The sequence below is a fragment of the Saccopteryx bilineata genome, chromosome 3 (genome assembly GCF_036850765.1).
Source record: "Saccopteryx bilineata isolate mSacBil1 chromosome 3, mSacBil1_pri_phased_curated, whole genome shotgun sequence".
In the NCBI taxonomy this organism is placed as follows: Eukaryota; Metazoa; Chordata; class Mammalia; order Chiroptera; family Emballonuridae; genus Saccopteryx; species Saccopteryx bilineata.
The window spans coordinates 106,855,450-106,881,401 of record NC_089492.1 but is presented as its reverse complement, the minus strand read 5'-3'; the positions used below and the strand labels follow the sequence as shown (position 1 = coordinate 106,881,401).

Below are 25,952 nucleotides of genomic sequence, written 5' to 3'. Positions count from 1 at the left end.
GGTTTCTCTCATCTTCAGATGAAAGTCTATTTCAAATTCTCTGAACTGACAATAAATAAAATAGAAACTGTTTTTGTGGATCTCTCCCCACTCCCGGTGTCTCCCCCAGTGTACAATCTACTGCTTTAAAAAGCAGGGCACAATTTGTTGTGCACACTCTTTCTTATATCTCACTCCCTTCCTTTCTTTGCAGGACCCCTCCCTCTTTCTGACTTTGTTTAGCTCTGCACCCACTGTCCTGCTCTCTAAGTAATTCCTCTCCCCTGAGCAGCTGCTGGCTATACCAGAACCCCCACCCCTCCCTGCCTTGCTCAGGGAGAGGCTTTCTACCTGGGGACAATTCTGGTTAAATATGAGAAGCCATAGCCTAATTTAACTGGGGAGAGAGCAATTCCCGTTAGCAACTCCTTTTCAGGAGTGCGGTGGAGACACACCTCAAGAATTCTTTCCCTTTCTTCTCTCAGTTCCTTCTCAAGGATTTTCTCCAGTTAAGAGTGGCTAGGATGGAGACAGAAGTGATGCCCCACATAGGGTCTTCTTAGCTAAGAGGAACAGAGAGGATAGATCCCCTTGCACCAGTAAGGAATCTCTTTGCTTTCACCACTTGCTCCCAGGAGTCTAGGATCCTAATGCTCTACTACCTGGGTACATTTCTCACCCACTGCCCTGCCTTTGCGCAGAATTGTGAGCCCCAGGGGAGGGAGGCGAGCTATGGCACAGGAGTGGCAGACCAAGCGTGGGTGGGTGCGCAGATGGGGTTAGGTGAGGGGGTGGGGCGCCTAATTGTGCCAGTGGGAAGCGCTTGGCTAATAATCTCATATACATATTCACTTCTTTGCTGTGGCTCTGCTTCTCGCGGGAGATGTGGCGGAGGACTAGGGAGAGCGCCTGGGGATACGGGAAAGGAGGACACCAAGGGGGCCCTGCCGCAGAGCCGGCACTCCTTTCCCCTTCCCGCTGTCGCTCTCCCCGCTCGGGCGCCGTCTGCTGGCCTTCCCAGACATTCCTTTCCCTCCGCAGCAGTGATTGTCTCTGCTTGTGAATGAAAAACCAGGCGCATCTATCATTGAAAAAGAGAAGGATAGAAGGAAAGTAGGGAACATTGTATGCGAGCAGCTCTTGGTGTCAGTCTTTTGGGTCAGATAACTTTTTCTTTCCTTCTAAGGTTCTGTTGTTTGTTTTTGAAACTACCCCCCCCCACACACACACACTTTTGGTGGAAGCTTTCTGATTGTTCTTTTAAATCTGAGTAGCAAACTTACCAACCTCTGCCAAATAAAATCCTGTGTTAATTTTTTCCACTTCATTCCCTTCTCTGGGATAGAGGGAATTAACTCTGGCTAGAGTACAATCAAGCAACATTCAGGATGAAGTAACCCTCAGGGTGGAGGAGGGAGGGAGGTGAGTGTGATGAAGAGGCAGAAGGGCAGAGATCAGGGCAGGCCGGGTGATGGCTTAAAATAAACCTAATGAGAAAGGGGTGATGTTGCATTTGTTGGGTCAGTAAACTGCCTCAATATTCAGCTAATTAGACTAAGGGCCCATAAGGAAATAATCTTTAAGCCTAATAGATGAGGGTGAAGGGAAGCACAAAGGTGAATGACAACATGATAAATCCCTGGCTGAAAATCAAGGCAAGTAAATGAGATGTAGTTCCAAATTTGAGACTATTGCAAGTATACATATATAGACGAACAAATGAACCAGCCTGTTTGCATTAGAATTTCTTGGCTTCATAGACATTGTTCCCATAATAGGGGAGGCATATATATGCTTGAAAGTGTAAAAGATCATGCATGGTGTATTTAGGAGGACAGAATCAAGTCTACCCTCTGTGTTTTGAAAACTGCAGGGTTGGCTATCCAGGTTCATTCTTCTTCATTTTCTCATCACGCCATGCTTCATTTGCACTATTATGAGGTGTCACTTACAAGGATTGCAGGGTGCTGAAAGCGCTCATGGCTACCCTCGAGCATCTTTGTGCAAGCTGACCCAGTTGCAGAAATTATGATGAGATTTTTTTTTTTTAAAAAATGCATATGAGAAGCAGGTTTTGAGATCTCTGCAAGATCCCGTTATATTTTGCATGTACTTAAACACATAAGTGATAAAGATAACTCATAGAAAAATTTTATTTTCCTAGTTGAATAAACAGTGAACTGTGTGACTGTAAATGATAACAAAGCAAGCCTGCTTGTAATTAAGAATGCTACTTACAGCCAGCAAGAGTTGAGAATAGATCCGTGTGCTCATTTAGTATTGCTTTAGTGAGGTACCATATGTGCTGAGCATAGAATGATGTCAGTGCAATATTCAGGTTCCCATCTTTGCTCCTGGCTTTCCTAAGTACCTCTGCCTAGTTTCAAAATTTAGCTTAGAGCCTCTCAATAATTTCAGGAGATAAAGGAATGAGAAAAGCCATCGCAAAACTGAGCACACCAGTGCCAGCCGTTCTCCTCTCACAAATATGAGCTCCGGAAATTATATTGCCATGATTAGCTTATACTGTTAAAGGGCGAAAGGGCTTTCCCAGAAGGGAACGTTAACAGATTTTAAAAGTGTGGCTTGTAATTGAAGTAGCCCAGTGCTGTTATATAAGGATAATAATATCTTGCATTTATAATGTTTCTCTTTCTGAGGCACTTTTGTACACATACTAAACTTCTAAAAGGACTGCTGTGTTTTGGAGAGAGCTGTGATATGATTTTCCTCATAGGTATACTGAGGCATACTACAGAAGTGCCAAAAAATAGAGCCAAATATCCAATAAGAGTCAAAGAGGAATTAGAATCAACGCTTCATGGCCTGTTGCCCAGAGCAATTCCATGAGTTCACAGGTTTTTACACTGGAACTGAGAGGGTCCTGCATGTGCTTTAATGATTGATCTCTTAGAGTGGAAATTATTACAAGGCACGGGGCAGAGAATTTTGCTTCCAGCATGTATGAACAATAATGGATATTGTAAGGAAAGCTGATGGCACCTGACTGGTGCCCCACTGATCACTTCATTGATTCAGCTGGGGAGGTTTTTGTTTGTCTTTTGTTTTTCTCAGAAGCAAGAGGTTGCTGTTTGATAGCGCTGATACTTTTGCTCTTTTGTCTGGCAACCTAGAGAGTTAGCAAAACCTTTCACTATATATTGAACTTTGCTGCATTAAAGAGCAATTTAGCTTTTTTTTTTTTTTTTTGGTAATTAATTCATATATATGACCCAGAACATTTTTGGCTATGCATATTCTGCTTTAATAGATATCCCTACCCTACACCTCTTCCTTAATTGGCTTCTTCAACAAAAATGTGCATCATTGCAATGCAATTTTAGGCAAGATTGCCAGCTATTATTTCTGGAAGTATCTTTGAATCAATCATGGGCCAAGTAATTCAGGACTCTAGGGTAATATTTGGTTGTCCCTAACTTTAATATATTTATTCCTCAGATTGTCCATTCATTTATTCTGTAAATACAGAAAATGTGCATGTTTTTGTTTTTGGGTACCATTATTATCCCAATAATGAAGATAATGGGAATAAAAGTTAGAGGGGAGGAGTCAAGATACTGAAGACATGACCATCAAAAATGTTTACAATTTAGTTCTAAAAATTCAAGTTCTTGTTAGAAAGAGTTAATCTTTAAACAAACAAACAAAACTTACTCTTTATAAACAAAAAGCATAAATCTTATGTATATGTAGCAATTATCTGGGACTTGATATGAAATGACCTGATAAAAAGATCTACATAGTAAAATTTATCTACATACTTTATATTGTTGTTTAATATTAATACTCTATTAAGAGGTCCTTGCACAATTGCTTTCTACCACATTGTGGCATATATTTCCTTTAACAAAATCTTTAATTTTTCTAATAGTGGTATAGCTTGTTTTGCAAATGTATTTAAGACTGGTGATTCACTGATTTAACTTTACACTAATGTATAAATAATTGAGGCAGCTTGGTCTAGTTGAGGATATTTTCAGAAATGGCTGTGTGAAAATTTGGCCACTGCCCATACATTGTGTAAATTTACTAAGCCACTTATCCTCACTAAGAGTGTTCTCCCATTTCATAAAATAAAAACATACTGAATTACATCTAGTGAAAAATGAGACCATGAATTTAATAAGTGCCCAGATTATAATAGGCCCCTAATAAATGATTTTTTTAAAAAAATAGATTTTTAGGTTGTTTCTACATGTTGGCACTTTGAAGAGTGCTATCATGATTTCAGGTCTTTTTAAGTTTTTCTGAGGAGCTCCTATACTGTTTTTCATAGTGGCTGTACCATTTTCTGTTCACAATTTTACAAAGGTTCCATTTTCTTCACATCTTCATCTAAACTTGTCTTTTTGGTAATAGCGATTCAAACAGGTGTGAGGTGATATCTCCTTGTGGTTTTCATTGAATGGATAAAGATAATGTGGTATAGACATGCAATGGAATATTAATCTTAGAAAAGAAGGAAATTCTGCAGTATGTGATAACATCAATGGACCCTGAGGACATTATCCTGAGTGAAGTAAGTCAGTTACGGCAAGACAAATGCTACATGATTCCACTTATACAAACTATTTGAAATAGTCAAACTCATAGAATCAGAAAGGGGAATGGTGGTTGCCAGGGGCTGGGAAAAGAGGAAATAAGGTGATCATCAATGGAGCCTAAAGTTTCAATTACACAAGATGATTAAGTTCTGCAGATCTGCTATACAAGACACTGTGCCTGTAATTAACAATTTTCTACATGCACTTTAAAAATTAAGAGGGTAGATCTCATGTTAATGGTTCTTCCACAATAAAATAATTTGAAAGAAGACATTTCAGAGAGACAATGCATATAGAAAACAGACCTTGAAATCTGGAAACCAGAGTTCTAGTTTGAATTCAGCCAGTTATTAACTGTGTAACTTCTGGGATTCATTCATAGCTTTGAATATCAGTTCCCAGACAGAACTTTGTTCTAAAGATTTGAGGAGCATATTCCTCTCATTTTATAGATGTGAACACCGAGCTCTAAATAATTTAGGTGAACTGTACTCATAGAGTCATAGCTAATTAGTAGCAGAGTTCGAAGTAGAAGCCATTTCTTCTAACTCATCTTCCTCTTCATTTAGAATACTCTTCCAGGAAGCCTATGTTCCAATAGTGAGAAGGGGCTGTACTGATATATCCACAGTTCCACCTGAATCCTGTATAACTTAACATAGTTCTTCTTAGGTGGCTAACTGAGATTAGAACCTTGGTGTTTGGGAGGGGAATAGAGCAACCTAACTCAGTAGAAAAAACCTTTGCTGTGCTGTTGTTCATCACCTAGTCAGCCATCAATGCCTCATTTACACTACATTGTGTACCTGTTTTTAATGAAAGTCAGTTTTTGAGTGGTTAATGTTCTCTGATAATAAGCATGGCTTTTTATACTGTTTTGTAATTCATATGTGTGCTTGTTTTATTTTTTTAATTAAACTAAGATCATTTCCAACTTTGAGTTCTAATATTCCTTTAGTACTAAAGATTTCTGATAATTCTAAATGCTCTTTTCTCCTTTTTGTCTTTCCTAGAGGCTTTTTGATTCTAAACAAATTGTAACTAGAGCTATTTTAGAAAAGATTATATTTGGGCTTCTTAAGCCATCTCGTTTTCCTCATCATTAGTTATAGGTTGTTTACTTAGGTAAATAATTACCATAGTATGCAGGTCAGGCTCAGGGTACCCAACTAGTACTTACCTCTTAACATTGGTCCTCAGGAATGTCACTTAGAAGAGCACCTGCTTTATGTCCTTGGCCTTTTGCCCCAGCCTTTTCGGTTCGTGTAAGGGCCCAGGTCAGCAAACTGCGGCTCGAGAGCCACATGTGGCTTTTTGGCCCCTTGAGTGTGGCTCTTCCACAAACTACCACATGTGGGCGCTCGATAAGGAATGTACCTACCTATATATATAGTTTAAGTTTTAAAAATTTGGCCCTCAAAAGAAATTTCAATCATTGTACTGTTGATATTTGGCTCTGTTGACTAATGAGTTTGCCGACCCCTAGTAGAGTGTAGAATACTTCTCCACATAGAAATTGATAATGGTCTTTTATAATGTTCCTTCCAATTCCCCACAAAATGCAAGAGTTTTTCTTAGTGTTGATTATGTAACTGTGAATTCCCTTAAACTTTTGACAGAGCTTAGTAGAAGCAGCTATATTTTAAGTATTTATTTCTACAGAGTCCTCATGTAAGGAGTCTCATTTAATCATCATGGTAACCCTGGCAGGGCTATGATCACCATTTTGCTGACCCAGAAACAGATTTAGAGAGATGATAATGCTGCCAGGGTCACTTAATTAATAAGTAGTTGCAGTGATTTTGCTTTTCCACTACAATATGAAAAGAGGCAGGGTTTTAAAATAATATTTTATTTATATTAAGAAGACCTGAATTTTGTCCCAGTGTTGTCATTTCCCAGCTCACTTATCCGAAAAAAAAAAAAAAAATTTTAAATCAGTAATGAAATTGGCCCTGCCTGGTTGGTTTAGTTGACAGAGCATCAGCCCAGCATCCAGATGTCCCAGGTTTGATCCCTAATCAGGGCACACATGAGAAGTGACCATCTGCTTCTCCACCCTCTCCCCTCTCCTTTCTCTTTATCTCTCTCTTCCCTTCCCTTAGCCAAGGCTCCATGGGAGCAAAGTTGGCCCGGGCGCTCAGGATGGCTCTATGGCCTTCACTTCAGGCTCTAGAATGGCTCCAGTTGCAGCAGAGCAATGGCCCAGATGGGCAGAGCATCACCCCCTGGTGGGTATGCCTGGTGGATCCCGTTAGGGCGCATGTGGGAGTCCATCTGCTGCTCCCCGCTTCTCACTTCAGAAAAATACAAAAAAATATATATAGCAATTATAATAAAATACTTTATGAGTAAAAGATTTCTGGATGAACTTCCTTTCAATCACCAAGTATATAGTCAGATAAAAAGAACTTCCTGTGTTGATTTTGTGAATTTATTTTCTGTGGGCTTTGTGAGTTGGAACTGAGATTGTGTTAAAAGGTGTTTCTCTACTAGACTCTCAAGATATGTGGCTATGGGCCCTGGCCGGTTGGCTCAGCGGTAGAGCGTCGGCCTGGCGAGCAGAAGTCCGGGGTTCGATTCCCGGCCAGGGCACACAGGAGAAGCGCCCATTTGCTTCTCCACCCCCCCTCCTTCCTCTCTGTCTCTCTCTTCCCCTCCCACAGCCAAGGCTTCATTGGAGCAAAGATGGCCCGGGCGCTGGGGATGGCTCCTTGGCCTCTGCCCCAGGCGCTACGCTAGAGTGGCTCTGGTCGCGACAGAGCGACGCCCCGGAGGGGCAGAGCATCGCCCTCTGGTGGGCAGAGCGTGGCCCCCTGGTGGGCGAGCCGGGTGGATCCCGGTCGGGCGCATGCGGCAGTCTGTCTGACTGTCTCTCCCCGTTTCCAGCTTTGGAAAAATACAAAAAAAAAAAAAAAAAAAAAGATATGTGGCTATGTACCTACTAAGTTTTACATGAAAATTCTATGAATCTTGTAGCCACTTTTATTGTGAAATTCAAGGTACTATTAAATCTTTTTGGCTAAAGGATCTCTAGTTTAAATGTGTTATATAATCTGCCCCACCTTTTTTTTTTGAGAGAGAGTGAGAAAGAAATAGAGGGGTGGGAACAAAGATAGAAAGGGAAAGAGAGAAGCATCAACTAGTTGTTCTACTTTGCTATGCATTTATTGATTGCTTCTCATCTGTGCCCTGACTTGAGCATGAGCCAGTGACCTCAGGATCAAATCAGCGACTGCAGCACTCTGCGATGATGCTCTATCCACTGTCCCACTGGCCAGTGCTGACCCACATTTTTAATGCAAGGCTATGGACTTTATGTATATGTATATACATATTTTATATATTGTTATATAAATAAATTGATGAGAAAAGTATAATATATCTCTGAAAATTAGCAGCTAGACAGAAATTAAACCTTAAAGTAAATAGTAAGGTAGTGATTTCTTCTAAATTAAAATTCTATTTATTTAATAGAGCATATGGCTATGTACAAGAAACCATTTTCCTTTGAAATAAACATAACTTAGTTCTCAAATGCTTGATTAATGTTAATTTAAAGCTGTAATATGCATGCTTCAAACTCCCAAATTTTATAGTTATCTTTTTTAAATGTTATTGTATTGCATTAACATGGATTCAAGTGTTCCACTTTTGGGGGAAGGGGCCAAAAGGAGTGATTTTTAATATGTGGTAAACTAGAAAGCAGTGACATTCAGTGACTTGATCATCACTTCTGCACGGTTGCTTTGGTTATCTGGGTTGATACTGGACTAACCAGTACATGCAATTATTTATGTGGTTCAACCTATCTTGGTCATCATGACATACTTTTCGAGATAACTACATGATTCAGAGCTGGTAAAGAGAAGTTGTGTTTTTGAGTCCTCTTAAAACTGAGATGACTTTGGATTCTGAAATCACTAATTTTACATTAAGATTGAATTATCTAAAGCATGGATAGTTATACAGTAGAAAGTACATCACTAGGAGTGATTGTGATGTGTTCAACAAAATACATCCAGGGCAAATATGGAAGCTCAGTGTCATGCTACCCTAATACTCTTTGGTTAGCACTGTTATTTGGGCATGCACTATATTGTTTAAAAGAAATATGTCATTTTCCTGATGAACTTCCCTTTCAAGTTCTTTAAGAATTTGATTTGTTAATCTGATTAATACTCTAGTTCATATCCATGGCATTTTATATGTAATTATTCTTTCCAATTAGCAAGTATGTTACAATCTGGTATAAAGAAATAATACTGGAGCATGAATAATTTAAAAAGCTCTGGGAATTTTTGCTTAAAAGATGTATTATAGAAACTGAACTTTCTATTTGTTTTGCAGAGCATTATTTAGTAGTCTACTTATTTAATATTTCATATTGATTCATGAAAATCTTGCCATAATGAACTATTTGTGCCTACGAACTTATTGAAAATTGATCATTTTGAGATTAAATATTTTCAGAGATGAGTATGAAATTTTCCTCAACACTCTAAGCTACACTTCCTTGAAGTCTGTACTTAGCATTTTCAAAATTGCAATGTGCTATATTATGTCACTTTTTGTGTCTCCTATCAAAGTATTAACATATGCTGGGACAAAATGAATATTAAATTAATCTGTCAGCAAAGTGGTTAATTGGACATGCTGTTAAATATGCAAATAATGTATTTCATTTCCCCACTCATTTTTTCCTTGGGACTTATTCTAAGTGAGATAATAGAGTTCTTGATACTGCTATGAACAACTTACCATACCTCAGTTAAAAGTAAAACATTGCTGAGGGGTTTCTGATAAACATCTTTATACAAAAGTTTTCGTATATTCACAGGCATTGGTTGCCTGGGTGCCTTTGGAATGACTAAAATACGTGGTAACAATCTACTTGTACTTGCCAACAATAAAACATTTGCCTCTGTAATTTTATTTTTAAGCATAAAAAATTGCTTTTACAGAAAATACAAATTTAAATTACTTTTTACACAAGAAATAATTCTACTCTTGATTTATAGTCAGGAAGTGACTTATATATTATAGTGGTATTCACGATCTAATTCTAGTGAAAAGGCTGTAAAGAGAAAGAACTAAGATTATTTAAAGTAGTAGGAAATGGCCAATTAAATCACTGAATAATCACCTAGTACTCCTCTTCTTCTTCTCCTTCTCCTTCTCCTCCTCCTCCTCCTCCTCCTCCTCCTCCTCCTCCTCCTCCTCCTCCTTCTTCTTCTTCTTCTTCTTCTTCTTCTTCTTCTTCTTCTTCTCCAAGTGAGAGGAGTGGAGATAGACTACTGCATGCGCCCCACCTGGTAATCCCCATCTGGGGCCATGCTCCCAATTGAGCTATTTTTAGCACTGAAGCAGAGGCTCTGCAGAGACATTCTCAGAGCCCAGGGCGATGTGCTCAAACCAATTGAGCCATGGCTGCAGGAGGCAAAGAGAGAGAGAGAAAGAGAAGGGGGAGACAGAGGAGTAGAGGAGCAGATGGTTGTATCTCCTGTGTGCCCTGACTGAGAATCGAACCCAGGACTTCCACACCAGGCCAACGCTATACCACTGAGCCAATCGGCCAGGATCTCTTAGTGCTTATTATTTCAGGTACAATTCTAAGCCCTTAGCAAATGATCAACTCATTTAATCTTCAGAATAACTCTATGAGGTAGGGAATGTTAGTCTCCCATTCTACACAAAGGGATATAAAGGCTCAGCAACATTAAGAAATGATAAGGATTACAAAACTAAAATCATGGTGCCTGGATTTCAACCCAGGCAGGCTCACTTCCAAGCCCATGCTTCTAACCCCTATGATATGCTAGCAACAAATAGAATTTATCTCATATCAGTATTTTGTTATCTCCTCCAGCTTTTATCACCAGTGGTACATATAAGACCAACCAAGGAAGACTATCTGGATTTACTTTATTTTATTTCCAGCAAGTCATCTCACTCAATGTTTAGTGCCTCATTTTTATCTTCCAATTGTGTTTGTATCTTGCTTCTTAACTACATAGGGCAGCAGGAGGCCTCCCTGTGCCTCCCTTCTTCATTGCTTTGTTTTGTCTGACTTATTCATATACATATCCACCACCACATCGAGAGTAAAGGAGTGATTGATTTAAGACGCTTATTAATGTTTATTAACTTTTTAAATTCTAGTTGGCAAATACATTCCCTACCAAATTGATAGATCTCCTGTGATAATAGACTAATTTGCAAGCACAACCATGATTTACAATTAAAAGGGAACAGTTGCAATGTATCTGATTATGTGATTATAGTCTCATGAGATGAAAGGAATCCCTCTGTAAATGGTTAAAAAAATTGTACAATTTTGAAGGCAGAGTATAAAGAAAAGACTGACAATTAATAAATGACTTTAAGTATTTAACCTAATTTTAATTGTGGTTTCTTAATTATGAAACCTTGAAGACTTAAATAAAATTGTGTTGATGATATGTACATGGTATTATATCACTACGTAAAGACTTTAAGCATTTTTCCCACTCATTTCTAATTAGACTCTAAGTTGTGCATGATTCAGAAAGGATGTAAAATGCTTTGAATTTTGAGTCTCCTAGCTACATTTTTCTTTAAGATTCTTTTCTTTCTCCAATTTAATGCCATAATTTTTGTTTCAGTTTATTTGCTAGCATTATGTTTGTTTCATCACAGGAATTCTAGGAATTTCCTAGTGAGATAAAGAATTACTCTTTTAGACTTTATTGTATCCTCTAACTGGCCCTGGGCAAGTTTCTGAACTTCTGGGAGCCTCAGTTTTCCCAAGAGTAAAATAGGCCTGTGATATGTACTACTCAGAGTTGTTGTAAAGACTAGATACTTTATGAAATCATATGGACCAGGACCTGAGACATGACTGCTGCTCTTCAAGTCATAGAGTGTCCTGTCTCCAGCACTGCTCTTCTCTGCTCTGGATTCTGCTAAGGGAAAAAACCAGGAAGGATTGAGGTTATGAAAATGAGTATATTCAGAGTCTGTCTTACTTCAGAGCAGATTGTTTTCTTATCATGCTAGGTTGATTTGGTAGATTCCTTAAGTAAAGACAAGCGGTCAAAATGAAAATCCTTTTCTGACATTTGATTCACCCCCCTAAAAGAATGACGCAGATATTAATAAGAGGATATGATGCAGAACACCAACAATTGTTATGCCCTCTGTTCATGTGGGAGTTAAACCAGGAAGTCTGCAACTGGGCAGAACTGCCAAGGCTATTGATACATCTTTGTGTTGGATTTTGTTTTGTTTCAGGAAACATTTTTAGAATTTAGATGAGGATTTCTTAAGATAGGGTGGAGGCGGAGAGGATATTGATGATCAGGAGAAAATTAAGAAAGTATTTCCACCTTTTCTTTCTATTTTTTCCCCCCAGTCAGCCTCTGAAAATGTCAGCAAATGCTAAGCCATCTTTACCTGGCTGTATTACAGTTGAAAGAGATTTCGGTAAGAGAAACAGTATTTCCCAGCCCAGAGTAGCTCTGCCACTTCTTTTACAGAGGCCACTTTGATGCCATAGCCAAATGCTAAGAGTCTAGCATTTAGACAGAATATAAGCATTTCAGAATACTAAATCAAATGGCAGCACTCAGCAACTGTAATTTAATCCTCCATTTTTAAACGATAAGTAGCCAATATCATAAAATAAATGAATATTTTTAACAGGAACTTAAAACCCACGCTAGATTTTCCCTCCTTCTTTCTAAAAAGAGGCTCTATTGGGAACCATGTAGTAGGCAAAATTTCATGATCGCTTGAAGATTAAAGTTATTGTCTTTATTGTTCCTCCCCCAAGGTCTACTTATTGTGGTATATGAGTGCCAACAAGTTTAATCTATGAAGTCATGTAGCTTGAATTTTTCCCTAAATGAAGATGCTTTTCTAGATAACAGATAATGGTGAAGAACATTCTGGAGGAAAGCTGCTCCTGGCTCCTCTGGGGCAGGTGACACATGAGTGTTTAGGTTGCAGTTCCTGTGTTTGTGCACTCCATAGTGTTTGGGAGAACCTGGAGACCCCTCGCAGAGTGTGCCTGCCGTTCGAGAAGCAGGGTCCGAAACAACTTGTCTTGGCAGGCTGCACTGTGGCTCTGTAGGTGTTGAGAAATCAGAGAAACAGTTAATAGCTAGGGAGTCACTAAAAGCTTCAGGAAGGAGGTGAGCCTTCAGAGAAACTTTGAAGCATGGGCATGTGGTTCATGGGGAGGCAAGACGAGAAACTAACAAGAGTAAATAGCATGAACAGAAAACACCACCTTCATTTGGCTTGTGCCTTCATTTTTAACAGTGCAATGATTGCCAATTCAGTTTTTCTTAGGCAGCCCGACAACTGAGTCTGACAGCTGAATAAATGAGTGTGTGTGTGTGTGTGTGTGTCTGTGAGCACATATGTGTACTTTCTTAGTCATGCAACTATCAAAGAGTTTATTTATTTTCCCCAGCCTTGGGGAAAAGCACCATAAAAAGTTCTGATTTTTAGTTTATCTGTAAAACACAGTGTTGTGTTCACTAGATGCCAGTGTAGAGCGGCCAGAGAGGACATGTTCTTGAGTGATGGACAGACACACATAGAGAAAAAAGGCCCTCCATCTCCCACCCCCAAGGGCAATGCATCCTCCCCCACTTTAGGATGCCCTGATACCTTCACTGATAAGAGAAAGTGATTGTTGGGCAAGTGAGTTTGTAAAATTTGTATTTTTTGAGTTTGCTCACTTTTATTGTTAAAAATGGTACTGATGGCCCTGGCCGGTTGGCTCAGTGGTAGAGCGTCAGCCTGGCGTGTGGGAGTCCCGGGTTCGATTCCCGGCCAGGGGACACAGGAGAAGCGCCCATCTGTTTCTCCACCCTTCCCCGTCTCCTTCCTCTCTGTCTCTCTCTTCCCCTCCCGCAGCCAAGGCTCCACTGGAGCAAAGTTGGCCTGGGCGCTGAGGATGGCTCCATGGCCTCTGCCTCAGGTGCTAGAATGGCTCTGGTGGATGACGTCAGAGTAATGGCGCGGTAGGAAGCGATACCGATAAATCTCCCCCAAAACTCAACAAGATCTTCAACCAGAAACAGAAAAACCTATCCTTGGAGCCTCCAGATGTTTCGCAATAGAATGGCTCTGGTTGTGACAGAGCAACACCTCAGATGGGCAGAGCTTCGCCCCCTGGTGGGCATGTCGGGTGGATCCTGGTTGGGCGCATGTAGGCATCTGTCTGCCTCCCCGTTTCCAACTTCAGAAAAAAAAAAAAAAGAAATGGTGCTGGCAGCGCCTGGTATATGTGGTCTGTGAAATTACAAATTACCTTCCTGTTTGGGAGGGGCCATTGTATTGCTAATGTTTGCTGGAGAAGAGACAGAAAGGAGCCATGTTTGCAGAGTGAGAGAGAATGCAGAGTGCTGAAGAAGAAGCCAGTTTTGAAGAGAGAGGAGGAGAAAGAGGAAGAAGCCATGTTGGCAGGGAAAGAGTAAGTAAGCAGATAGGGAACCAAAGGTGAGGAGCTTTTGCGAGCTCTGCTGAGACTGGTGGGGCCTTTGATTCTAGGAGAAACCAGAGACGATTCTCCTGGTTGTGGAACTGGAGAATGTATCAGTCGCTTTGGGAACTCTGAATGAGTGAAAGGAAAGTGTTTTCCCTGTGTGTTTTCTCGTCTGCTGGTGCGAGACTTTAATAAAGAAATGGCCCATCATTTTTGGCTCTACTGTTTCTTTACCATCTGCCCAAATCCAATGAAAACCTGCATGATAATGGCCACAATGGTGGCAGCCCCTGGCCATACAGTGATAAAGGAGAAAGATGTAGGAAACTCATTTATGGTTTTTACATGATTTCTTTTATTCACACTCTTCATTCACAACATGCAGATATTTCGGTTATTACCAAAAGGTGGCTGTTTGCACACTCCCTACTGGCACATCACAGTGCAGCGAGAGCCAAGAATGCAGAGACCAACCAATCAACAAGTGCTTATCAAGTGCCTGCTGCTTGCAGTAGGACATTGTCTTGCCGTGTGCCAAAGGACGCGGGGCTGAAAAAGGCCTTCAAATCCATTATGCTGCTTTTGGCTTTAAAACTTAACCTGCCTGTCTCATGTTCCCTCCATGCACCTCAGGGAGACCTTCCAAGTATCCTGGAGCAGCTGGTAGGAAGGGTGAAAGCCATCCCTTACAAAGAGAACCATCCCTTACAAAGAGAGTCTCACTTTAGAAATCTATTTTGCTTATAAAAGCATGAAAAATGATGCCTAGTTGGTGAGATTACCAGCATTTCCTCAGAAGCAGAGATCTCTCCAATGAGGTGGAAATGAATGCTTTCCAGGTGTTACCAACTACTTTGGAGATTATGCTGAGATTGATTATTCAAAGTATGAGCTTGTAGAAACACAGCTTACACTATTAAAACACCACTCTAAACTCCCCTGAGTTAAATTTCCTGAGGACAGGAAGTTTGTGGTTTGTTGTATCTGTGACACTTAATGTAGTGCCTAACAACAAATACTCAAAAGATAATAATAAAGTGCTTATAGAACAATTCCTAGGCCTTTTTATATAGAAGCAACAAAATGTTTATACTGTTAGTTGGAACTGACTTTAAAGCTATCTGTAGTCAACATGGTATGACTTTTGAGTCCTATGAATAGCCTGAACCATCTAAATGTTTCTTCCATTGCCTGTGATTCCACCATTAGAAATTCATTCTTTAGAATCTTGATAGTTTTTATTACAATTTGTTGTATGTTGAAAGAGCATGAAATTTGAAGTCACAGTCTACCAGTCCCTGGCTAGATAGCTTCTCTAAAATGGGATAAAAAATGACAATTACTGTCCTTATTGAACTATGTTATGTGAGGACTAAATGAAATAATATTTGTAGAGTGTAACATAAATTATATTTAGGAAGAATAAAGACATTTTAATAAAATATGTAAACCATTTACTTAAGAAATAGCCATACTTTAAACTGGTATAAGCTGATGATTCTTAAAATGTAGACTTCATCAGAATCACCTAGGCAGTTTATTGAAACTGCAGATGACTGGGTTGCACCCAAAGGGAGTCTATTCAATGACTTTGGGGTAGGACTCAAGAATTTGCATTTCTAAATATTTAGTTTCAAAGAGTCTAATGTAAATGGTTCTTGGGCAACTTTTTAAGGCATACAACTTTACACCGTTATCAAGTATCTTCAATGGCTGGCTTTTACCTAGCTCTTTAGAAGCATTCAGCACATATTGTCTAATGAATAATTAGAAAGCAATTGCTTTATATCCATAGGACACAGGGAAGTCCCTAGGGAAAATAATATGAGAAGTTATCCTAAACCTGATGACACATTAGTGATCAATTGCTCTTAATAGAATATTAACAAGGACACTAACAAATTGTTAAGTCTATTGCCTTTCTCCTAGGAAGGACTATTGTACATAAAAAGTATTCATACAGGAAGTAGACTACAAACAATTTTTTTAAATTAAAGATTCATAGCTCTTCTTTCAATGCAATGGGGTGTTTCTACCTATAGCTGTCTTTTTGCTGTGGAGTTGTCCTTCTTAGGGTTATATGCATGTATATATAAGTGGATGCACATGTGCACATGCACAATTTAAAAATTTTAGTCTTTTATCTTACACGTTTTTGATCCTATTACCCATACCCTTAAAAAGGAAAATTTTAGTCTATAATGTAAACTAAGTTGTCATTTCTTTTCTTTCCTCCCCCCCCCTTCAGGTAAAAATGTCTTCTGATGGTTAACACTTTTTCCTTTGACCAAGAAAGCTTTGATGCAGGTGTCATTTCAGTATAGATTTCATTATATCCTATTTATAATGTTTAAATTGTGTAATGTCTTTTCCAAGTTTCCTCCCCTTTAATAGTCTGTGATTTTTTTAACATTACATCTTTCATTAACTTTTTCTTGGTCTTCTTCCTAAATCACCTACACCTTTCTAAAGATGACAGTATTATTAGGTGATAATTTTACTTTTTTTTTTGTCTTTATGTGGATGACAAATATAGTTCAAGAATCAAACACTCGGAGTAAGAGGAGGGATTTTAGAGATTAACTTGTTCCCACCCCTAATTTTACAATGAACACTGAGACCCATGAAGGTTAAATACTCAGTTCCAGGTTCCTTTCCTAGCTCTGTACTGCTTTTTCCTCAGCTTTATTTATAAGTTACCCAAAGTCAGGGTATTCTAACCATACCCAAGCCATTCTTTGTGAGGAATTTTAAATCATGTCATTCTCATGGTGGTAAGTAAGCTCCGAGAAACTAAACAAGTTTTCCATTCATAGTGTGAGAATATCTCTCATTTTTGGAGATATTTTCTTCATCGAGATTTAGCCAAACTGAGAGCAACCATAATTCCTATGTGCACCCTTAAGCTGATAGTTTAAAATGTTAATTTATATTACTATGAAGATTTTTTAAATAGAGTGAAAATAGCGTTGGGGTTGGGGGAGGTAGGGGAAAGGTATTGGGAGGAAGGATTTTCAAACGTGACTATCCTCAGGGATGCCAGGTTAAAGCATGACCTTGTTTTAATATCATACTTCATCATTGTCAATGACAGAACAAAAAGGAGAGCCTTTCTATGTCTTTAAATTCTTTCTGTCATTAAGGCTTTTAGAGAGATAATTGGCATTTTAAATAATATGCATTATTACTGATTATCATTATTACTGTACAAGATTTGGAAACCATAGAAAAATTTGAGAAAAAAAATTACAACATCCATAGTCATAATATACAGAGATAAGCAATATTAAAACTGTGGGGTTTTTTTAGTTATTTGTTTACATATTTAAACATTTAAAAAAAGAATTCTGTTTTATATGCTGTTTTGCAATCCCATTTTAATTAAAAATATATGGTGCTTATTTTTTTCTTTAAGTTTTATCTAAATTATAACATTTTAGTGACTGCATAATGTCATATATGATCATATTTATTTCATCAATCTTTCTGTTGTTGGACATTTAGATTCTTCCCATTTGAAAAATTTGATTACTGCTATTATAAATGATACTTGTATATAAATATCTGTGTTGTACACAAAATAGAAACTCTAAGTTAGAAGCTACAGTTATTTCTAGGTTTTTGGTACTCATGCCAAATGGAATTTTTTCCCCTTTCCACCAGTACATTCCTTTAGATTATCTCATACTGACCATCCTAGGTTATAATGACTTTCAGTCTTTCTTATTTTATAGGCAAAAAATGGTATTGCAATGTTTTAACTGTTTTAAACTCTTGATTTGTACTCTGTTTAAACATCTTCCCATGTAGATTTGCCAACTATACTTCACCAAGTAGCCTATTCAGCCTATGCAGTACATTTTCCCATGTTTCTAGTGTGATGTTCCTTTTGTCCACATTGATTTGTATAAATTCTTTATAACACTGTTAACCATTTGCTGTATTTACTGCTATTAATGTCTAAGAATTTAATATTTTCCTTGTAGTCAAATCTATTGTTATTTTTATCTATTGTTCATTCCCTTTTTAGTCTTCTTTTTACCCGTTGGAGATGATTCTGCATTTTTGGGCATTTTGTATATTTCCACAGGCAGAAAGAATATTAAGCCAGCATTTACTCAGGCAACTGTGATAAAAATGACAAGAGACAGCATGTCTTGGAAGGTTGACCAAGCAAGCAGTTCTGGGTCAGAGTAAAGTGTAGGAAGCTATTAACAGCATAGTGAGGTCTTGGAGTTTAGGAGTGAAATGGGGTTAACAGAATTAAAAGATTCTGAAATAGAATTTCAGAAAATGATTAGAAGTCTCCAAGTTCTTCAGAACACTGCAGTCTAGAAAAAGGATGTGAGGGAACTATATGTTATTAAGTCCTTTCTTGCCTCTGTTGCAGGCATGGTGCAGAACTGTCCCCACATGCTGTGGGCTGGCCTCCTCTGTTGTATGAATCTTGTTGACCCCCTCACCTTAACTAATAGGAGCCCTAAAAATATATAATAATACACATGTACTAACTGTTCTCTATACGATTAAGAAGCATGATGAAGTTTTTCTTGTTATAGATGTTCCTTTTTGAATAATTGAAGTATAATTTAAATATGGTAAAATGTACAAATTTTAAGTGCACAACTTGATGGTATCATTTTTACCTATGTATATTCCCCATGTAGTCATTATCCAGAACACAACATTTCTGTCATTGTAGGAAGTGGCTCTCAGTGGAAAACTTACCCACCCACCTTAATTCCTGTCCTGACTTCTGTCATCATAAATGATTTTGCCTGTCCTGAGTTTCATATAAATGGAATCATAGAATGAATCTCTTTTGTGTCCCGATTTTTGTCTCAACATAAAATTTTTTAAAGGTACCCATGTTGTTATATGTGTCATTAGTTGATTGTTTTATTTCTGAATACTATTCCATTGTATGAATATACCAGTTTGTTTATGATTCTCATATGGGTTGACATTATGGTTTATGTCCAGATTGGGACTTCCATGACTAAGAGCATTTTTTAATGAATTGGGAAATAGTCTCTCATTTCTTTTAGGTACATACTGGAACTGGGAAAGCTGTGAGACATAGAGTAAAGCATTTATATAACTTTGCTAAACACTGTGTCACAATTTCCCAAGGTAGCTAGATGATTTTACAGTCCCACCAGCAATATATGAGAATGCTAGTTGTTCCCCAGCCTCACTTATATTCAGTATTGTCAATCTCTTTAATTTGAGCTATGTTGTTAGGTGTGTTCAAAATTGTATTGTGGATATTCTAGCTGACCCCAACAGCATGAAAAGCACTATTAATGTTTATAAGGATGACTAACAGCTTAAAGATATGCTTTTGTTAAGATAGTTTCAAGTCTGTATAATTAAAGAAGTTAACTCACTAAAAAGTTAATACACACAAAACAACTATAAGTAATACAAAATAACATTTAAAGATAAAGTTCCATGTGAAAACTTCAATTCTAGTAAAGCTTCAGGTTCTCCCAAAACCATCTGACCTCTGCATCTGCAGCTGCTAGCCTGCATTTTCATTTAATAGCAAATTGTTATTTTAAGAAGTTAAAATATTTATTTTTTAACTTTTTTAGAGATTTTATTCATTTTAGAGAGGAGAGAGAGAGAGAGAGAGAGAGAGAGAGAGAGAGAGAAGGGGGGAGTAGGAAGCATCAACTCCCAATGAGCCTTGACCAGTCAAGCCCAGGGTTTTGAACTGGCAACCTCAGTGTTACAGGTTGATGCTTTATCAACTGCGCCACCACAGGTCAAGCCAACGAGTTAAAATACTTATTAATAGTAATTTCTAATTTTATATGTGATAAGTCTCTTGCTGTCTTTAGGTATAGCAAGTACACTCTAATAATCTCAGTAAACATCTGAGGGGAAATTTTTGTGTGTGTGTGTATGTTTTATTTATTTATTTTTAAATTTTTATTAATTTTTAATTTATTGTGTTTACATGGGTTCAAGTGTCCCACTGAATATAACTTCCTCACCACCCACCCCTGTGTCCCTTTTTATAACCCCTTGGGCCCCCTCTCCCTAACTCCCTCCCCCCTTCCCTCTAAGATTTGCTGTCCTGTTATCTGTATCTCTGTGTTATGTATATATAGTTTCAGTAATCCCTTTACCTTCTCTGATCCCATCCCCTCATCCTCTTCCCTCTGACAGCTGTCCTTCTGCTCCCTGTGACCCCGCCTCTGCCTCTATTCCATTCTTCAGTTCACTTTGTTCATTAGATTCCACATATATGTGAGATCATATGATATTTTTCTTTCTCTGCCTGGTTTATTTCACCTAGCATAATAATATTCAGGTTCATCCATGCTGTCATAAAAGGTAAGATTTCCTTATCATTTTGAGTAATTAATGCTATAATTGTTTTATTGCTTTAGTTGAAATTACTTGTTAATATTTGCTGGCTGCCCTGGCCAGTTGGCTCAGTGGTAGAATTTCAGCCCCGCATGTGAATATCCCGGGTTTAATTCCCAGCCAGGGTACACAGGAGAAGTAATCATCTGCTTCTTCACCCTTCTCCTCTCCTTCCTCTCTATCTCTCTCTTCCCCTCCCATAGCCAAGGCTCCATTGGAGCAAAGTTGGTCCGTATGCTGAGGATGGCTCCATGGCCTTGCTTCAGGTGCTAGAATGGCTCCGGTTGTAATGGAGCAACACCCCAGATGGGCAGAGCATCGCCCCCTAGTGGGCTTTCCAGGTGGATATTGGTAGGGCACATGCGGGAGTCTGTTTCTCTGCCTCCCTGCTTCTCACGTCAGAAAAAAAAAAAATATATATATATATGTGTGTATATTTGTTGGCATTTATTCAATGCATCTTTCAGCACAATATTCACAATACATTGATCAATTTGATAAATATTAAAATTGGATTGTGAACATAGAATATTTTTTAAAATATTAAAATAAGTGCACCAAGTGAAAAATAAAAATGGACAATGTAGCTTCATAGTTTTAATGAAAACTGATAAACATATGAATAAAGTGAGAAGAGTAAATGCTTACTTTGTTAGCAAAGCTCTTTAAAAATGTGTTCAAACAGATCACACTTATAAACTTTTTCTGCTAAATCTTTCAGATTTTTGTTTAATTTCTTTGAAATGGTAATCATTTTTATTTATTAGAATCAACAGATTAGAAAACTGTGAAGCTAGTGCTTTCACAGGTCCTCCCCGAGATAGTGGGGCCAAGACTTGGTAGCTGGTGCTGAAAGAAAAGCCTTGATTGCATCCTTGCCAGTGGCAGCTGTCACTCAATGACTCAGAGAGAGAGAGAGAGAAAAAAAAAGACCAAGCAGTGGTGCAGTGAGTGTTGGACTGAGATGCAGAGGACCCAGCTTTGAAACCCTGAGGTCGCTGGCTTCAATGAGGGTTCATCTGGTTTGAGCAAGGCTTACCAGATTGAGCCCAAGGTCACTGGCTTGAGCAAGAGGTCACTCGGTCTGCTGTAGCCCCATGGTCAAGGCACATATGGGAAAGCAATCAATGAACAACTAAGGTGCCGCAACAAAGAATTGATGCTTCTCATCTCTCTCCTTCTTGTCTGTCTGTCCCTATCTGGCCCTCTCTCTGTCACAAAAACAATAATACTAAGAAAACTGTGAAGAAGGAAAAATAATATATCAAAATCACCATTTTTTTAACATGTTCACAAATTTTATCAAATTAATTTTAAAATAAAACATAACAAATATATAAAATATTAGTGTAGCAGGAGTGTACATTTTCTAGTATTAATTTCTATGAGGCATTTATCCAAGTTGAAGTGGAATGTCAAAATGTTCCTAAAATTAGAATCAAGCTTCTGATTTTAAATTCCAGGTAATTTATTTGAATAATACTGTTAATATTAGTGAGGACAGATAGATACAGTGCTATTAAGATGTGCTATAAGAATAAGGCAATGAACTTAGAGTTAGGCAAATCCAGAATTTGAATTCCAGTCCTGCTTGGTGGTATGACTTTGGACAAGTTTACTCATCTGTGTAGTGGGAATCATATTAACTCACCTTTCTATGTTATTTGAATGGATATGTAAATTGCTTGTCACCAGGGCACCATCAAATTTTAGTCCTACTCCCCTTTAGTGAGGTTAGAAAAACTGCTCTTCTTTATCTCTTCCTGTGGGACCTGGTGAAGGACATTGCAAACATCTTCCCTGTCTATTCACATCTTTCCTTCCAGTGATCACCAATCTGTAGGACCAGTCCATCTAAAAGCTGCAGATTCAATGGCTTTATATCAGCACCATTCTTTCTGGTCTTTTCAGCACAGGGTCCTGTCTACATCTTTACCTTGTTATGATTCATCTTCCCTTGACATTGGTTTCACAAAACTGCACTGTTTCTTTTCCATGCTGACTGTGCCGTCATCTCCCTTTTTCTTCTTCTCTTGGCCATCAGAGTGCAGAAATTCCATTCTGGGCCTCTTTCTTCTGTCTATCTTCTTTTTTGGAGATTTTGTCAGCCATTCTCATTATTTTCTCAGACTTGAATATTTGGTTGGATTTATAAACCCATACTGGACATTTTCCACCTGAATTTCAGGGAAGCGCATCAAAGTCCAAGAATAAAAGTGAGCACACCCTCCCCACAACTAAAACTTTTCCTACAGGGTCAGGTTTAGATTTTGAGGGACTGAGAGCTGGTGCAATTCACAAAGTGTCAGCTGAGGAAAGGAATATCAAATGCTACATAGAAATGACCACCACCCCTTCAGTGCAACTAGTGTGAAGGGAAGTATTAACAAGGCAAAGTTTGGGTAGAAAGAGATAGAAGCTTAAACAGTAGAGCTAGAAAAGACTTTTATAAATTTAATAAGACTACATGGCTAGGTGAACAACTCCTAAAGTGTCCCCCACCCGGGGCTTTGAGAGAAGATTGTAAAAGTGAATGACCTATGCTTAAGACTCATTAGCTTCAAGTAAATTTACTGTCATCTTAGCCTCTGAAGTTGTTAAATGACATTCTTTTCTTTTCCTTCCCGCTGTTTTCTCTTCTCTTTTTTCCCCCCCTTTCCTTTTCTTTCCTTTTGGTCCCTGTGTCTCAAAGCCTTTAAATTAAATTACTTTCTCCTTTTCTTGTTGGCTCTACATTCAGACAATTGCCCTATTGCTGACTTTTATTTCTTAGTATTCCTCTCCTACTTCCACACCTGGTTTGATCCCAATACCTCTTGTAAAGACCATTTCAATAGCTTTCTCACTAGTGGTGCTCTTGCCTCTAGTCTTCTCAAGCCTACAGCCTGCCTGAAGTTTAGTCTCACTAAAGCATTGCTTCTCATTCCCACCAAAGTAAGTTCAAATAGTTCAAATCCCAAGTCTTATGTTTCCAAACCTCCCTTCCTTGGCTTCAGCCTTCTATATCTCTGTGGTTTACCAGCTCTTTTCATAACTCCTCAGACTCTGAGTTTCTAGAACAATGCTTTGTTTCAGGCAGTTGGTACTCAGCATACTTGGATTGTATGCTACTACTCATTGGATCTCTTTTTATTAAAACGAAGGACTGTTTTTCTTTTTCATGCTTTTGTATTTATTGACTTGCATATAGTAATGTTTGCTAAATATATGCTTAATGAACCAGTACATACAGGCATATTCTGGAAGAGGATTTAGAGGGAGCTAGATCAAGTGTTGATTTTAAACATGGCATTTTTCTTTAAATTATAATACTAATCATCAAACCATTTATAAAGTCAAAATATAGACTTCCCAGTGGTGTAAATAAAATGTGAGGCTATGAGGAAAGTTTCCATACATGCTACCTACATTCATTATTCGCAACCCACAGTGTTCAGCCTTCCCACCTTCCATTTGGTCCTCTCTCAAACATTTGCAGAGGCCCCTTTGCATCCTTTTATCTAGAAATATGTACTGAGTGCCTAATATGCGCCAAGCACCATGTCTATATTTCACTGCTTCTAGTCTCATAGTGGGAGGCAGATTTTAAAATTGAAACGCTATAAAAGCAATGGCTTAAACTGTGCTCTCTGGACCAGCAACATCAGCATTCCCTGTGGACTTGTTACATGCAAAATCTTATGTCCCATTCAAACGTAATAAATCAGAAACTCTAAGGGTGGGACCCAGCAGTCTGTATTTAACCAGTACTCCAAGGTATTCTGCTGATGACATAGTTTGAGAACTGTGGTTACAATGTGCTATTTGAGCAGTGGCAGGCATTGGATAACTGTAGAGGATACCGTGACCTCAAAGGGTTATGTTAATAGGGTAGAAGAAGGTTTCTCTTAAAGTTTTGTAGAGGAAGTTACCTATGAGCTGAATCTTGGAAGAACATTGTTTAACAGTTTTTTATGCTTGCATTTTACTAAATTCTAATATAGCCTATCACACAGCTAAATTATTTCTACTTTTCAAAAGGACAGTTATTAATGAAAAATAATACTGAAATTATTTCTATATCACCATTTTAGAATGTGCTTTGAAATGTTACTGGGCTGATTAATATTGAATGTTTTACAGATGAAACAATGGTATCATGGAATGGAGTGTATTTAGGGCTAATAGTGGCCTTTAAAATTTAACCTCATGAGTTTAAATTTTAGATTGTAGCTTTAGAATTTAAATTTTCAGGATTTACCATTTGGTATAATTTGGAATGAACGACATGAAATACAACATTGACTTAGATGTAAATCTTTGGTGAAGGCAAGGAATGAATCTATATTTAAATTTATACCTTGCTTCTACTCATCCTTATTAGTTGTCAGATCTAGTGATGGATTAGAGAGTTTTTCATAGTTATAGGGTAGCATAATTCTCAAAGAGTTATCATTTGAAAAACTCCTTGTGTAAGAAATCACTGTTGTCAATTCCTTATTTAAAATGTGTGTTTCTACTGAAGACAGTATCTTCTAGTGATCAAGTATATTAAAAACACCTTACCTTAAAAACTAAATATGTAATTGAGCAGATTGGTTCTTGATTGGCCAAGTTATTAAATCCAACTCTTCTGTTTGTACCCTGCTACAGCACACAAACAATTAAGGAGTACTTGTTTGGAGTAGTTTTTTTTTCCTTTTAAACAATTGTTTTGAGGCTGTTATTCTGTCACACAGCTGCAGTGATAAAGGGCAAGTGGCTCTGAAACTGCCCTTGATATAGCAGCTGGCTAAGCAGTCAGGGCTCAGCCTCTAGAGTAAACCCAATTAATTAATCAATAAGCGTGTAGAGGAATAAATATAGCACATAATTTAATATATGACTTAAGACCTGCCTCTTTGGTAACTTTATCATTTTTTAGCTCTGTGGCCATGGGTGGGTCACACTACTGAGTTAAGCTTCATCTATAAGTTGGCCAATTCTCATCTGTAAAATGAAGACAATACTTATATAGTATAGGAAATGCAAAATGTATATGAGATAATGTTTTTAAGTAATGCGACGTAACATCTGGCATATGTTTTCATAGACACAACCTACTTTTAGTTATTTTATTCTTTTTTTTTTTGCACTTTTTTTTTTTTTTGCACTTTTCTGAAGCTGGAAATGAGGAGGCAGTCAGACAGACTCCCGCATACGCCCTACCGGGATCCACCCGGCATGCCCACCAGGGGGCGATGCTCTGCCCATCCCGGGCATCGCTCTGTCGCAACCAGAGCCACTCCAGCGCTGGGGCAGAGGCCAAGGAGCCATCCCCAGTGCCCGGGCCATCTTTTGCTCCAATGGAGCCTCGGCTGTGGGAGGGGAAGAGAGCGACAGAGAGGAAGGAGAGGGAGAGGAGTGGAGAAGCAGATTGGTGCCTCTCCTGTATGCTCTGGCTGGGAATCGAACCCAGGACCCCTGCACGCCAGGCCAACGCTCTACCACTGAGCCAACCAGCCAGGGCCTAGTTATTTTATTCTCGTCTCTATTATTTTATTATGAAATAGGATATCATCACGTTGTCATTA

At 38.4% G+C, this 25,952-nt stretch overlaps 1 protein-coding gene and 1 non-coding gene across 23 annotated transcripts in view; both read left to right on the top strand.

Annotated features, from left to right (window-relative positions):
• The window catches only part of NRXN1 (neurexin 1), a 1,279,091-nt gene that overhangs the window by 762,777 nt on the left and 490,362 nt on the right, over positions 1-25,952 (top strand). The gene's annotated exons all lie outside the window — the stretch shown is intronic.
• LOC136332386 (small nucleolar RNA SNORA30/SNORA37 family) lies at positions 21,194-21,309 on the top strand. Its single transcript, XR_010730655.1, has one exon. It is a non-coding gene; the product is annotated as a small nucleolar RNA SNORA30/SNORA37 family (small nucleolar RNA).